At 42.7% G+C, this 17,324-nt stretch overlaps 1 protein-coding gene across 5 annotated transcripts in view; it reads right to left on the bottom strand.

Annotated features, from left to right (window-relative positions):
- The window catches only part of LYPD6B (LY6/PLAUR domain containing 6B), a 119,739-nt gene that overhangs the window by 79,100 nt on the left and 23,315 nt on the right, over positions 1 to 17,324 (bottom strand). For 2 of the 5 annotated variants that reach the window (XM_065561646.1, XM_065561647.1), the window contains exon 2: positions 4,567 to 4,848. The exons of 2 other annotated variants lie outside the window; for them this stretch is intronic. The gene's annotated coding sequence lies outside the window, so the exon portion shown is untranslated. The remainder of the gene's footprint in view (positions 1 to 4,566; positions 4,849 to 17,324) is intronic. One more of the 5 variants, XM_065561648.1, reaches the window with a different exon arrangement.

The raw sequence follows: 17,324 nt of genomic DNA, 5'->3' as shown, positions 1-17,324 counted from the left end.
TATAGTGTAAAATCTGAATGTCTGTGCTGTTTAAGTAAAGACTCAACCCTACTCTTTACTAGTTAGAAAAGTATCAAATATTGTAAACAAAAACAAAATAACGTACAGACCGGGAGCCTTCTTAATGGGCTGGATGTGCCTGCTTCTCTTTGCACAGTTTTTCCAGGTGGGGACATATGTTAGTGAGGCTCAACCTGATCTCATCTTCAATTTTCAGCCCCCTGTTTACTCCAGCCCTTGAGTGCAGACCCATAAGCTTTCCCTATGTAGGCTCTGTCAGACGAGGCAAGTGGATGGGGCCATGTGCCCTGGAGCTGCGCTGAAGGACCAGGGGCGGTAGGGGAATGGAAAGGAAAGATGCAGTTTTTTGGAGAAGCGGCAATGCCGCTACATGCCCTCCCCCCCCAAAAAAACTCCACCCCAGCTTGATTGGAGAATGCAGCTGTGCTAGTGGACCACCAGGGACTACGTCACAGCCCACCTTTGGGCTGTGACCCGCAGTTTGGGAACCCCTGCGTTAGAGAAATAAAATGCAATCCAAGTGAGACTTATCAACAGAGACCACAAAGAAAATTGTATTCTAGAGCAGTGGTTCTCAAAGCCAGTCTGCTGCTTGTTCAGGAAAAGCCCCTGGTGGGCCAGGCCACTTTGTGTACCTGCCGCGTACGCAGGTTCGGCCGATCGCGGCTCCCACTGGCCGCAGTTCGTCGCTCCAGGCCAATGGGGGTGGTGGGAAGCTGCAGCCAGAACATCCCTCGGCCCGTGCCGCTTCCCGCAGCCCTCACTGGCCTGGAGCGGCGAACCGCGGCCAATGGGAGCCGCGATCGGCCGAACCTGCGGACGCGGCAGGTAAACAAGCGGACCGGCTTTGAGAACCACTGTTTTAGAGGTCTCCAAACTTCGCCCAAATGAAAGCCATAGTGACAGGTTTAAGGTGCTAATAGTTGTGGAAGCTCAGACCCATTGCAGGATCAGTCCCTTAATGTCATTAAACAACCCAGATTCCAGCTGACACCTTTAAAACAGAAATGACGGGATAACTGCCATTAGTCCCAATGCAAAATGTTTGTTGGCAGTGGAATCAGTGCAGGTCACTGTCTGAGAGAAAGTGGCAATGTGGTAGCAAATAGGGAACGTGCAACTCCTGCACAGAGCCCAACCCAGGGAAAGAACCCTGAATGGAAGGTGCAGGGGAGGAGGGGCCAGGACACAGATTGGCAAGAGGAGTGATGAAGATGGAGGACCCACTACTGCACTGATAGTCTCATTCTCCCCACATGTGTGGGCTGGGTAAAAGCTGAAGGAGGTTATTTCAGCCATTGAGCTGAATTAACCTCTGCAGGCATGGCAGAGTCTGAGGCAGGGGTTAGAGAAGCCACGGCCAGCACATCGCTCGCCCGCGCCGCTTCTCACTGCCCCCATTGGCCTGGGATGGCGAACCGCAGCCAGGTAAATAAAACTGGCCCGGCCCGCCAGGGTGCTTACCCTGGCGAGCCGCGTGCCAACGTTGCCGACCCCTGGTCTGAGGGAACGTAACCCAGGCATCTGTCTACCTGATCAGACTACTTTGGCTGAGTGCTGGGTAGTACATTTGCCCTTATAGTTGAAAATATATGTACTGCAATCTCTGTACCATAAATGTAACTAGTAGCAAACAAGGGGACCCAGCCAGTATAACCCAAAAGCTCTACATCATCCATCACTTAACTGATAAGCCAATAGCAAACATCTTCAATTGTAACAACTAACTGCTGTGCAAAGGTTGAGGTCAGTGTTGTACTTAAGTACTTTCCATAAACTTCATCCATGATAGCAAAGAAACAAAAAGTCAGGTTTTATTATGCACCGCTGTAGCCAAGACAACCCATAGGCTGTGGCCATTTTCAGACATATTTGTTTAAAAGGATTTCTGCAAGGCTTCATGTCATATCTTGCATATGACCAGATATGTGACTTACCATATTAGAAAAATTACTAACACTCCACCTACAGTAAGAAGCCTCTGAAACAGAGAAGTAGCAGGACAAACAGGCATATATTGTAGGATTACTACAAGCAAACCGTTAAGTATCTCTTCCTATTATTGTTCAGCCACAACAGATTACAACCATTTAATATGCTGATTAAATTCACTGCAACAAAACAAAAAAAACCCACCACTCTCAAAGCCAGGAACAGTCATAAAACAAACAAACAAAACACAGAGAAATTAAATCTAACTGTGAATTTTATTACTGCTCCATTGCATTTTAACAGTCCCAGTAAAAGAAGGCTCATGACATCATCTAGAAGTGGTTAACCACAAACAAGGTTGCAAACACAGATTTAACTAGTTAAGAGAGCATTCTGTCAGTTAGACCCGGTCTCTTTTCTTATTTCTACACTTAGAGTTTATTTCCTCAGATCTGGCAGTGAACTGTACAGATTAAAATGCATCTTTCAGTTACATAACCTCTTTAATGTGGGTTTACATCAGTTCTAACATGCAACCTACCCATACTGGAATTCATTCAGTATGGATCTAGCCAGGTTCATGACTATTTTCAAAATATCCCTCTGCAATTTAATCAATCACACTGGCACTTACTTAAACATTCACACAGCCAAAAAATGTATTTATATCTATGTAAAAGTAATTAAGACAAGACCAATATATTACACAAGTCATCCTTTCCACTTACTATTGAGGAAGTCTTGTGTCTTAAACAACAGTAATTGAGTCTGGAGGAAAGTTTTAAAAACAACTGGGGTTAAACCACATATTAAGGGCATGGCTACACTTACGAGTTACAGCGCAATAAAGGAGCCCCAGACGCACTAGCTCACTCCCCGTCCACACTGGCAACGCACGTTAGAGCGCTCTGACTCCGCGGCTACAGCGCTGCTGGTACTCCACCTCAGTGAGTGGAATAAAGTTTGCTGTGCCCCCGCTGGAGCACCATAGCACCAGTGTGAATGGGGTGTTGCATTACTGCGCTCTGATCGACCTCCGGAAACGTCCATAATCCTCTTAAGTCAAGTGGCCACTCTTGTCTTTTTTTTGAATCACAGCAGGAATGTGGATATGCCCTTTGAAAGCTCCATTTCTGACAGCCGGCTGCTTATCTGCCCCGAGACAAAGCAACCATTAGTGTGGAATGCTGTGGGGAGTGGGGGGGGGGGTCTGCTGCTATTCTGTTATTATTTGTCTGGCATAAATGTATGTCCAGACACTATAAGTGGCAATAATTCTCTCTGAAATTGTATAAATAAAGGCAAAAATTGATAAGGCCTAAATTGGATGGACTTGTGACTCAGTTTCCCAAGTTTTACTCCAATATGTCAATGAAAACTGTCAGTGTCCTGGTTTTCAGAGCCCCTCAAAAAAAATTATGTGCCAGGCATTGTAACCCCCTGTAGACTCTGGCAGCCTGCAGGAACCACCGCCAAGCCAACAAAATTGACAGCAAGCTGAGTAAGTGGATATGAAATTCAGATGCCACCACTTGCCAGGCTGGTCATTTGTAGCCAGCCTGCCATTCTTCTCACCAGTAATCAAGTTAACCAGCTGTGACTCTCTCAGATTCAGGGCAATTCAAACCCCCTGGTCAGCTTTACATTAAACATAGCCCCTGCCCCCACCCAAGTTTTTGAAGACTGCTTCAGAGCTATTCCTAGCCACAATGTGTAGCTGCACAAGGAGGCAAGAAGAAAGCAGGGATTCCAGCCTCTCTCTCCAAGCTGTCAAAACCCTCCCTAGTCTGTACCTCTCAATTACTGACTCTCCACCATGCACTCACACAGACCCCAAACCCCTGTGAGATACTGTCCTAGCTCTTTTGCTTTGAAAAAAATCAGGTCACCCTAGCCAAAAGGCACCAACAATATTTCTAGTGTAATTCTGAAAGAAGTCGCCTCTTCCAAATTAACTCTTATGTGGACCACACAGAGGTTCCCTTAAGTATGTATGAATTCCCTAGAGGTGACCAAATTTTCAGGTGTTCAGCACCCCCAATTGGCCAGATTTCTCAAGGGAGTCCTCCTACTTAGGCACATAAAAAGAGTCGATATTTTCAAAAGTGCTCAGCTCCTGGCTGCTCCCATTGTGACACTTTTAGACAGGTTCTCAAAAGACAGCTGCACCCAACATGCTGAGCTCCATTCAAAAATCTGGCCCACTCTGTAGGCATGCAAGTGTTTTCTACTGGTCTAAGGATTTTGCAGAGTTGCTGTTTTGTTCTTATGTGATTTTGAAGTCTACAGCTGAAATCCTAGCCCCTTTCAAATCAATGGGAGTTTTATTATTGACTTTCAGGAGTGGGGGGGAGGATTAATTTCAGTAATGCAGCTAAAAATGAAAATCTTCTCTGGAAGGGAGGGCAACATTGCAATAGTTTGGAATTCAAACACAACAGCTACAGGCAAATAAAAGTGCAGCAGGACCGATCAATCCATTATTACTATTATATATGTAGCACTCAAAAATGTATTAGTCATTTTATTAAGCTGCTTTATTCTTAAATGCAAAAGGGAACTGGCAAGGATTTTTAAAAAATGACTTGCTTCCTTTGCTGAAGGTTTACTCACGTTTTCCAGCCAATGGCTCCTTTATGGCTGTCATTCCATAGAGGTTACTTCTATTTGCTTTGCTGTTCCCAGGTGGGCCTCCCCAATGCAAAGTAAAATGGAGAGTGGATAAGAATTGACAGGCTGTTTACACTGGTGCAGGTGCTATCACATGAAGTTTTGGCTGCTTTATACTGGTTGGACAGTTCTTGGATTCATTCCTTGCCAGGTAATTAGTTGTCCAGGGCAACATGAAGTTTAGATTTTATGGAGACCTCTGGCCTTCCTTTCCACCGGGAGCTGCTGTAAAGATGTCAACATGTAAGTGACTTGTTTCTGCCCAACTCAAAAATGACACAAACCTGGATGGAAAACTTGAGTCTCTCAGTTTTAATTTAAATGTGCTATGTATCGTGACTAAAACACACTATGCAAAGCATAAAAGGGACTTTAATACCAGTCTCTTGCTTCCTAGCTCAGCACTGATGAGAGGTAAGAGAACTCAGTACAAATAATACAGCAACCCTACTATTTCAAAGCTTGCCCCTGCAAGACTGGTCGATCAATGAAATCACTTCTGGCTTTGAAGCCAGTGTAAATAGAGTGTGCCAGCTAGAAGTTTCCCTTCTTCCCCTATTTATTCTTTCTGAGCTACCCCACTGTGCCTGCTGCATCTGGCTTTGTTTGGACTGTTGCAAACAATACTTTCCTGCCAAACAACCCCTTATTTGTCAAATCACTGGGATGTTACTAGAGTCAATGCTGGACAGTAAACGGTGGGACATCTACTCGGGCATTTACCTATGACTATCTCTGGGCAGAAACATGAGTTGACAAAAAAGGTCAGAATTTCAGACCTTGGTGACTAGGTGGCACCCACAAATCTTGTGTTTACAGAACTTGCATTTGAACAAACAGCATTTGCACCAAAAAAGGGAGTCAATTCTACAGAACCCACCTAGCATGTGTAAATGCAGATTTAGCACACATGCAACACTTGCATGCATGCGATTCAGTCTGAAAACATTAGCTTAGAACATTTTCCACCTGGTTAACATCAGTACAGATTTCACCAGCTGATTCTCTTCACCCAGTTGGGACATGTAAATCCTAAACTGGCTGTTGTCCTCTGCAATTGTCTCTAGCAACACCACTATATATCCCTTGGGAGTCAGGTTTCAGAGCATTGGGGGCAAACGAGTAATTACAAATGGCAGGTATCAATGAGGATAGATACTTTTTGGCTAAGCAGACACAACTTGATTCATAACTTAAAATGACAACTAAACCAACATCTAAAGACCTCAGGCCACCATCCACTTGCCCCCCATTTCAGTACTTAAAACCAGACCACACTAATTGTTCAAGACCTAACCCCAGGGTCCTGACAGACCCATTGAATCCCAAGCCTGTGGGCCTCATGCAAGCTACTGCATGGTGAACTGCCTTACCTCACAAGGGCTAAGATGTTCATGCCAATCTAATTTACATCAGCACAGAAGGGCTAATGCAGAAAAGGGCATTTACCCTATTTCCCAACCTCCAATGGGCAAGAAACCAACCATCACATCTTAATGATTCTAACCCCACTAATAGGGGACTGATCCCTGCTGCTAATGTAACCCACAGACAAATGTGTGTTACAAGTCCCCCCTGTGCCTGATCTGCAGAGGACATGAATCTGTTATAGATCTAGTCAGTGATCTTTAGCTCAAGTTGTAGTAGCTCATGAGGTTTTTTTGGCTCTGGAGATCCTGAGTTGAATTCCCAGTATGTTGACCAAGATGGCAGCCATCACACTAAGACAAATTGTTTCTGTTGCAATCCTATGAAAAAAATATCAGTAAATTAAACCACAACACCCATGCTCATATCTTGGGTATTTTGTGACCATTCAACATAACCTGCACAATTGCTTTGAAGTTCAAAAGGACCCACACAATCTGATAACCAAAAACCCCGCAATCACTCAAAGCATGATAAAAAAACAGGAAGCAACACTTTAAATTGGCTCAAAACCAGTGAGCTCTGCAGGAAGGCGGATATTTGCAATAACAGAGATGGAACAGGAAAAGGCCTGCTTCTAAACTGCCTTTTAAGGGTGGCGTCCCATCAGCCAATCTTAGCTGCCTTTAGAGACCCCCCCCAAGATTGACCAATGGCAACACCCCTCTCCAACAAGAAAATTCTGGGGTTGGTCAAGAGGTGCCACAGCAACACACAGAGGTGGGGCTGGCCTTCTGAGCTCACAAAATGGCTCCAACTAAAGGGTCAGTGCCCTTATGTCTGTGTTGCAAGCTATTTCTAGTGCTTGAGGAGGGGTAGCAGGGAAGCTAGTGTGAACCTGAATGTTGAAATTCAGTTTATCCTAGAGAGTACAAAAGTGGGCAAGTTCATTTTATTTTAACAACTCACCCTGCAGTCTTCCAAAGTAGCATAGTGACAATTGCCCTTCATTTTTGAATGACTAATAGTTTCTAAAGAGGTTCAAATTTGTGTTAAATTAACAGCGTACTTGAACGAATATAAATTAGGGCTCAAGCCTATACTTCAGAGCTTCGAGAGTACAAAGTGTTATATAGCATCTCTGCACATAGCCAGTTCAAATTTCCTTCTCAACCCTATACCTAATTTCTCTCAAGCAGTTATGCATCTGTTCCACACACTGAATCCCTTATTTCCTATAACTAATGAAGTAGAAAGCCTGGTTCATTTGTCACATCTTTTTGGTCATTTGATTAAACAGTGATTATTAACCACCTAACCGGATTCCTTCACAGGGAAATTGTTAGGGGCTGGCCTTCAACGTTATGCAGTTTAACTTCCAATGCTCTGTTGTTCTAAACCCTCTTATTTTCTTTAAGGAAAGGTTTTGAAAACATTCTTATTCTTGGTATTTGGTATAATAGACAAAATGTATATGTAATTCAAATTCTTTTTAGTCTTGAAATCTTTTTAAATCTTGAAATCCCCTGAAATGTGGGATTCACTTGGAAATTGCACTAGATGTATGGGGGTAATATGAAGCACAAAAGTTGTTAAACAAATGCTACTAGGAATAAAACACAGCTACATCTATTCCAATACCCGCTATGTTTATAACTAGAAGATCCCCTAGAATAAAAGAGTTAAGTTATTTGTCATATCAAAGGATATAACAAAATAAAAATCACTTCTTATAAAGTCCATTGCTCTGTGATCCTCATAATGGAACCACTTAAAACATGCATAGAAGATGCTGGTCTTAGATGCCTCTCTCTCTCTCTCTCTCTAAGCACTATACAATTTAGCTTGACTATTATTCCTTGCTCAGGAAAGTATCACAACTGGAATTGTTGGATGATGCAGGACACAGACAGAGGTACCCTGTATGTTGGGACTGAAGATGCTACAGAAGGAACCTTTAACAATACAGGACCTCCATTAGCAAGTTTTATTAAATTATCCTCCACCATAACTTTTAGATTGGAAGATCACTGAAGCAAAGACTGTCTGTATTTATGTCTTAATGTGATGAGCACATTAATTTATGCTTAACAGAACAACAAGCACTGGTATTGGCTGATTTTTATTGTTTTTTTTTTTAAATGCAAAAGCAGTAAAGATACCAGACCAACTAATGCCAAAGCTCATCACTCAAACTTCTGCTAACCTACCTGTATTAAATCACATCCACTCACTTAGGGAAAATAAAAATCTTATGGCTCAATCCTGCCAAACTCTTAACGAGCCAAATTTCAATTGGTCTGCACTTGAGCCAGAGTTTACAGGATCAGGCCCTTAATTATGTGTTCTGCTCTAAAGCATCCAACATTTGCCAGGATAGCTTTATATTCCAGCAAAACAATAATTAGATTAAATATGTTTTGTGTGGTAATTGCACAGCTATACAGACAGAGTCTCCTGGGTGGAGATGGGATGCGATACTAACTTGTGCCAGCAGAACCACCTGTCAGCCACGTGCTTTTAATAGAACAGAGGTGTTTAAACTGCACAGGTTTTTTCAGGCAGGTTATTATGAAACATGAATGACATTCACCTGCAGGCAGATTGTGCTCTAATCCTAATCTCTGTTTTACTGTCTCTTTCCAGAGTTGAAAAGGATTTCCTGGAAGTAGAAAATAAGTGAGAAGGTTTGAGAGGGAATTTGGGGAATCAACACCACAGCTCTCAGGCTATCTCAGTTTCTTGCTCCTCACATAAATGCAGATGAATAAAACATAGAGAAAGGCATAGTAGGTGTTTGAACAACTACCCTCAGTCATTTTATACTTGAGACATGAACTTTGGTAGCTCCATAGCTCCACTCCAGGAAACTACTTTCCCACCAACAGAACAGGTTGGACAAACACCTGTCAGATATGGTCTAGGTTTACTTGGATCTACCTCAACATGGGGGCTGGACAAGATGACCTCTTGGGGAGCTTCCAGTCCTACATTTCTATGATTGCATAGACTAAAAGTTTGTAAATTTATTATGTACCTACTGGTGCATAACATGTAGCATCGTCCATACCTTAGTAGGTTCAGTAAAGTTGTTATGCACTGCCAATGGCTTCCGAATTCTTCCTAAGTTCTTAATATAGTAAGTTTTTGCACTTTTGTTTCAAGTACATCTTTTCTCTTTAAGCTGGGGGCAGAGAGGGAAGCTGGGAGGCAGAATCCCCCTCTTTGTATGGGCACAATGCTTTCCAATTCTGCATGCAGTGCCACGATAGACATGGTTATGATCAAAGTCGATTGCTTAATCCTCACAACGCTCCTGTGAGGGAGGTGGGTAAATATTATTAGCCTCATTTTAATTATGAACAAAGCGAGCCACAGAAGTTAAATTATTTGCCGAAGGCCACACAGCCAGTCAGTGGCAAAGTTGGAACACACCTCAGCTTTCCCAGCTTCCACTCCCCTGCCTATCTGATGTAAAACAACATGAGGCCTGAGCCTAGCAAAAAAACAAAACAAATGGAGAGCCCTCCAGGGCAACATGCTTCATCTCTGATTTGAAGGCAACACAACTAGGGTGAAAGAAGTTCCACTTCCATGCTCACTACGTCTTTCTGCATGAACTGCCAACAACAGTGCTTGTTGGGATGTGTACATCTAAGAACTGGACTCAGACCACAGCAACAGTTTTCAGATTCTAATCTCTTTTGCACAAGCACTGTCACTGTAGGTAATAATAGCCACACCTATTAAGATTGCTTGGCGGCTCCTATTATAAGATTCCATTTTCAGTTGTTTATAATTTTGTGAAAATTTAACCATTTGGCTGAAATTTTGCATGCCTGGTGGCTGTCTCAGCTGTTTTGTGTGTGTTTGTTTTTTATTTCAGCCAAAACATTCCAGCCATTTTCTAAAGTGAAGCTAAAGAAAAATAATTTTTTTTGCCCATGTTAGACAAAAAATTGAGACCTTTGCTTTGAACAGCTGTTGCACCTCCATGTTTTGGAGCAGGAATGGCCTTTGTGTCAGGGATGTGCCATTTGCCATCCCCATGAAAATCCTCCCAAATTTGGCCAAGTTATAAGCCTTTGAAAGATTGCACATCGCACATGCTCAGTAGAGATTTCTTAAATTGGAGCCACTAAAATGTCTGAAGATTCTATCCTTACAAAGCATGCTTGAGCCTCTCGCAGCTCCTTGTGCTAACCAGACTGCACATGTTCCAGCCTTGGGCTACTGGAGCTTAGAAAGGCTTTCCCTTAATGGCTGCCTCCAGCTGCTCCAGGCCAGCGTGGGGCCTGGCACTACAACTGACAACAGGCATCCCATTTCTCCTGGGCTCTCAATGACCCCACTGTTGACATCCAGGCAACATGGAGACAGAAGCTGTCTGATTCAAATGAAAAGACGGGACAAAAATTGGACTGAGGGGAGGGAAAGGAGAAATTGGAACAAAGAGGCTAGTGATAGACTGGATGGCAGTGGAGAGAAACTGGAAATTGAAAGGGGGAGATTCGGACTGAATGAGCAAGGAGGCTGGGTGCCCCAGTAGGAAGGGCAGGCTAAGACTGGTTGAGTGGGAAGGCTGGGACTAGGAGCCAGTAAGAGTTATGTAGGGAGGGGAGGACACAGAGATAAGACAAGGAGCTGGAGAGGAGACTGGGAATGTCTGAACAAGGAAACTAGGATTAGCAGCCCGTATGTGGGGGGAAATGGAGACAGGGGGAAGGGAGAAAGATCTGGCAAGGAGATGGAGTGCAGGGGAAAAAGAGAAAGTGCTATATAATTCTAAGTGCTTTGAAAAATCAGGTTCTAGTCATCTCAGATTGGTCACCAAAATTAGTGGAAATTAGACCTTAATATCTCTGTGCCTCTTCTCCCCATCTGTAAAATGGGGCTAATACCTATCAGGAGTGTGGTGAAGATAAATTAATGCTTGTGAAGCACTCGGATACTGTTGTGGGGTGCTCCAAAGAAAAGCCCATGAGAAAATTAATAATTCAGTCTCCTGAGCTGGGTTTGAACAATGTGCAACAGATAAGGCCATACAGCTGTACCTTTGTACAGTGCCAGACATAACGGGGCCCTGACTCTAAGCCTCTAGACATTATCATGATTTGAATATTCAACAACTACTGATTTTGGATTAGATTCACCTAAAGGTTAAAGACACTGCGACCCATTACCAATTCCATGCACCATCTGGTCCCATTGTTATGTTATCTGAATGTATTACCCACATATAGTAGACAGCATTAAAGAGCCAATATTCCTTAACAGTTCTCACAAGTCTGTCGTATGCTAAGCACCGTGTATGTGTTGGGGCAGGGGAAAGGGGTGGAACATAGTAGTCTAACTGCTATGCTAGTGTCACAGAGTTTGGGGGAGTCAAGGCCCTGCACCCCCGGCTTCCTGCGATTCACCATGACTCTTAGCCAGCCAGTAAAGCAGAAGGTTTATTTAGACGACAGGAACACAGTCCAAGACAGATCTTGCAGGTACAGACAACAGGACCCCGACAGTCAGGTCCATCTTGTGGGGCCAGGGAAGCCAGAGCCCCATCTGGGCTCCCCTCCATTTTACCAGCCTGCTCCAAACAAACTCCCCAGCCCCTCCTCTCCCTTTGTCTCTTTCCCGGGCCAGGAGATCACCTGATCTCTTTGTTCTCCAACACCTTCAGTTGGCACCTTTGCAGAGGAGGGGCCCAGGCCATTAGTTGCCAGGAGACAGGGTGTCGGCCATTCTCTGTGCAGACCTTTGCACACCCCTGCCCTCTAGGGCTCTGCAACAATCGCACACCCTTATCCCACCATCTAGATACTTAAGAAATGCATAGGGGAAACTGAGGCACCCACACAGTATTCAGAGAAAACATTAAGAACATTCCCACTTCGTCACAGCTAGCAAGTGCCAACTTGTTAATGGCAACCATCTACGGTACATAGTTTGTCAGATCTAAGCCTAAAGATCTGCCAAACCTATTTGGAAGGATGTGTTCTACTTTACAGAAGGCTGATCTCTTTTACTATTGAGTCCATCAATCCAGTTCTCAACGTGCTATGATAGAGTCTGTGAGTTACTGTATCATGATTGCCCACCAAGCTGGGGAAGTTAGGTGGAGACAAAACTCATGTGCAGACATTCCCGTGACACTTCATCTGTACATGGTATCCTAAAACTAAGGAGATGGAGAGGTTTTGATCAGGCTGAAACTATAGAATTGGGGGTAGGAGGGGGAGAAATAGCTCAAGAAGTAATCTAGGAAGCTCCTTCAGTTCAACCATTACATGAGATGAAATAATACTCTGAACAAAGATATTTTGCTTAAAAAAATATATTGATCCCTCCTTTGCTCTTTGGCTCTTTCAAAAAGACTTTAGCTCACTAGCTAGGCAGATTTGCTTTAACATTTGTCCTGACTAAGACATCCTCAAGTGCTATTATACTCTGAAAATTGAATAAGTACAGCATTTTTGTTTCTTCCAAATGACTCCATATCAAATGTGCTCAGTTTATAGATATAGAATTTTTTTCCTGTCTGCCCTATAAACTGAAGGCTAAGGGCATATCTACACTACAACATAAGTCCACTTAAGTTTAGGTCATGTCTACACTACTTTCCTTCTGTCGGTGGTGCTCGTCCTCACCAGGAGCACTTCCATCGACTTACGAGGGGCAGTCTAGGTTTTCAGCTCCACACACAGCTCCTCACCAGGACCCCAGCTCTGCCCTGGGCTCTCGGCTCCCTGCTATCCTCTGGGCTCTCAGCTCCCCACTGGGAGCAGGCCTGCCCCCTCAGCTCCTCACTTCCCACCAGGAGCAGGCCTGCCCCCTGCTCTCAACTCTGAGCTGGGGAGCTGGGAGCCCGGGGGACAGCTGGGCTTTAGCTGGAGCCCCAACCCCAGCCCCGGGTGACTGCCCAGCTTACTTGTCAATTTCACAGCTCCAGCCTGGAGACATGAAATTGACAAGAATGAGAGCCAACAGCCAACGTAAGTAATCCGCAGCGTCTACGTGGACACGGCATCAACCTAACTACCCCGATATAAGCCCTACGCCTCTTGTGGAGGCAGAGTAATGATGTGGCTGTAGTAGGGCACTTACATTGGTGGGAACAAGACTATAGTATGACATAATTAGGTCGACTTAAGTTACCTTACCTCGACTTAACTCTGTAGTATAAACCAAACCTATGCTGTACTCTCTCTCTCACTCATCCATCATTACACCAGACTTAAATAGGACTGTTCATATGACTAAAGTTAGACTTTTTTTTTAAGTATCAGCCTAGTAATTTAGAGCCTCAATTCTGAGAGGTTCTGAGCACACTCAAATTCCACTGAAATTAATGGATATTGATACAAGTAGCCCTGTAAAATGCTGTGCATCAAGTCCTTAAGTTATCAATTCTGTTCATGTAAGACCCAAAATAGAATCTAGATCATTCACCCTTATCTGTATTGGCTATTAAGTGCTGACGTGCAAAATGTAGTAAAAATCTACTTTATTCAGGAAAATAAGCAGACATGATAATGAATATATAGAGACAATCCTCTGAATAAGATGAGTCATTTTTACCATCACTTTTCTGAGTGTAACCCAATTTTAAACTGCTAAACTTTATGCAATATATTTAAAGCTTCCTTGGTGCAAATAAAATCATACAGATTTATAGGGGAAAATTATATGCATCACTCCTGAGCCAAATCTTGAATGATAAATTTCAGTACTCAGCAAATTTTGTATGACTGAACTATAGATAAACCCCAGAAATATAGCATTTAGAATAGCAACTGTGTCACGCCATGGATGGCACCTCCAGAATGCTACACAAAAGCATTACACCTCTACCCCAATATAACGCGACCCGATAGAACACGAATTCAGATATAACGCAGTAAAGCAGTGCTCCGAGGGGGCAGGGCTGGCACTCCAGCGGATCAAAGCAAGTTTGATATAACACGGTTTCACCTATAACACGGTAAGATTTTAAGGCTCCCGAGGACAGCGTTATATCGGAGTAAAGGTGTACAGAGAAAAAACAAATATTGACTCAGAAAGAATCTCATCTTCAGTAAAGCGTTCGCACAGTTAATGAGGGATTGCCGTTAGCTCAGGAGATGTCCATACCAACTCTACAAAGTAACTGACTTCAATTTTCTTGTGTTCCAGGTCAGGTACATTCACCAAACAAAACATAGGCCCAATTTATCAAACGCTTAACTGAGAGCACTTTGCAGCTCAAAGTGATGTACAAATATTAACTACCGGTAATTAATTTTCACAACACCTTCAGGTAAGTAAATATAATTAGCACCATTTTACAACCGGGAGAGGAAGAATGGTCCAGTGGTGGGGCACTAGCCGAGGAGATAGGAGATTTGGGTTCAAGACCCTATTCTACCACAGACTTCCTGTATGACCGTGGGCAAGTCAATTAGCCTCTCTGTGCCTCAGTTCCCCATTTGTAAAATGGGCCTACGTCTAAGATGGCTGGTGATCTAGGTACTTACCTAAACCAAGAAACAGTCAGAAGTCACTCTTATCCAATATTGGCATTGGACAAAGTAGATGAATGGTGATGATTTTACATATAGGGAAACAGACTAGGTCAAGTCACTTGGCCAAGGTCACAGCAAGTCAGACAGCCAGGACTAGAACCTAGGATAGTTCTGGTTTTCAGTCCTATACCTGGTTCACTCATCCCCACTTTATGAGAATCTCATATTAACCTGCTGTATTAATGCCACTTGAGGGATTAAGTCATAAGGGACACGAAAAAAAGACATGGGTTTAGGTACTAAATGTTATACATGGGCTTGGTTCTGAATTCAAAGTGTGCATGGATTTCAATGAGAATTACAGGTGGAGATGTAATGCAAAATGTAAGCCTTTAGTCTAGTCCAAAAATTGATATTCAGTTTCTTATATATTCATAAGAGCCAAATAGGCAGCTCCCTGGGTGAAGTGTTTGTGTCTCAGAACTATATGAAGAACTATTTAAAGAGAAGAATTCTTGGCTGCAAAGTTCATGTTTAATCATAAAAATAAAGCGTGAACTTTCTAAAACCACCAAGTAAAGATCTGTCAGGAGCACAGCAATCCTCTAACACATTCACTTAGCTGCATCTGGGCCGATAATGAAAGCAGCTAAATTCTTACTTCAATAAGAACATAGAATTGGTTAACTTTACATGGGTCCAACTTGAAAATGAGAAGTGCTTATAAAACTGGCAACTGTTGTATTAATTTAGATGGAATATATGAGCCCAAAGAGTTAAAGGTGTTAAGAGAACATAGTCATGGTCCAACATTAAACAATTTTAAACAAGTTTCAAAGTCTGGGATACAAAGACCTCATCCTGCTTGGTACCATGGCAAATACATCATTAAACATCTTTTTAACCTTTTAATAAAGATACAGAAAAGAAAAACAATCAAGCATTTGAAATAGAAAGCAATAAATAAGGCTCTCTTTTTAACATCCCTTGTTCCCTTTAGCTAGAGAATTCTTAAGACAAAAAAAAAAAAAACCTTGCTTGACAGTCTTTTAGATGATATTAAATATGGTAATAGCTGTACATTTTGGGGAAAAGAAGTCCGTTGAGATGGCCTGGAGCTGTTGTTATTGTTAAAGTCTGATCCTGTTTCCTAAGACAACAAAACAAGACAAACACACAAAAGGGGAGATAAAAGAACAGCAAACAGAAAACACAGCTTCTGTCTCTAGTATTGACTTTCACTTGCAACCTCACTGCTGGGGAGGGGGCCACAAGCACAGCACATCATCTTATCAGACACTCAGGCCTTGTCTACACTGCCAGTAAATTGATCTAAATTACGCCAATCCAGCTCCTGTGAATAATGTAGCTGGAGCCGACATAGCTTTGGTCAACTTACAGCGGTGTCTTCACTGCGCTACGTTGACTGGAGATGGTCTCCCATTGATTTACCTTACTCCTCTTGTTCCGGTTGAGTACCAGAGTTGACCAGAGAGCTCTCTACAGTCAATTTAGTGGGTCTTCACTAGACCCACTAAATCGACCCCCGCTGCATCAATCGCAGCAATGTCGATCCCCGGTAAGTGTAGACATGGCCTCAGATCAGGCAAACTTATACAGTATCAGCTGCTTAAGACATTGCTTTTAGCTGCCTCTCTGCTCATAGGTTCACAGCAGTGTTGCAAATCATGGAGTCTTAGCTGGCTAAGCCAGACTCTTATTAAACAGAAGGCAAAAGGAGAGAGAAAGGAAAGAAAAAAAATATGGTGAGGATTCTTGTTGACCATGCATGGTCTTAACACAGTCTTTGAATTTTATTAAGAGGTCTTTTTGTTTGGACTAATTCAGTCTGTCCATCTTGCTTCTGCATCTTTTCCCATCAACATTAGTTGTTATAGTTTATTGTGACATCTTATGAACTTTCACTTACTTTTTACAGTTGAGCTCAAAATTCGGGCCTACAGATTTACCCTGTTATCACAACACAACTAAACTTGCACATTCATTCTGATTTTACACAATATGGACAACATACACCCTGCATAGCCAACACCAGAATCTGATTTGGGAAACCAAATGAAATTTTTGTTCCAGGCAATGCAGGTTGAGGCCATCTGAAGATGGGGAGACCATACTGACACAAAGATGCTGTCCAAAGCTAGTGAGGCTCAAGACAGAGTAGGCAAGGTCTACTGTACCCAAGAATCATCTACTTCTCCCAGCTTTCAAACTTTACAAGAAATAACATTGTATTATGGAAAACTGAAAAACTGTTGCACTTCAGCATATTTTGGAGCAACCAGTAGTGACACTGGGTCCTATTCTCATTTTCACTAAGGTCTCCCATTCCCCCGCCAGCTAAAGGGGGACTTATTTACACCCCATTTAAGTTCAGTCAGAGCAATGTAAAGGGGTCTTGGTGTAAATAAAAATTAGGCTCTGTATAATTAAGTCTGAGTTCAGTTTTGCAGTTAAAACAGAATTTAAATCCCTTAGTCTGCATGAAAATAAAAGTTGATCAAAACCAAAACGCCATCACTTGTTCTAGGGGAAGATCTAATTTCTAGCAAGTCACCATTCAGAAAAATAAGCAGATATGATTGTGAATATATAAAAAGAGGGTCCACTGAATAAGAATGAATATATTTGTTCACTAGTTGAGGCGATTAAAGGAGTTAAAATTTCAAAAAGGAGTAATGTTAGGGTACTCCTTTTAAGCGTAACGTCTAGGAATGTTACCATCCTTCTTTATAATAGAGGATGAAAGGAAACATAAGGAGAACAATCATTTGTTAGCTATTTTGTTCATATAAATAGGCCTACCATATGGATTTT

This window comes from Chrysemys picta, chromosome 11 (assembly GCF_011386835.1).
Source record: "Chrysemys picta bellii isolate R12L10 chromosome 11, ASM1138683v2, whole genome shotgun sequence".
NCBI classification, from domain to species: domain Eukaryota; kingdom Metazoa; phylum Chordata; order Testudines; family Emydidae; genus Chrysemys; species Chrysemys picta.
Note: the sequence above shows the minus strand (reverse complement) of the source record. Positions and strands in the feature narration are given on the sequence as shown.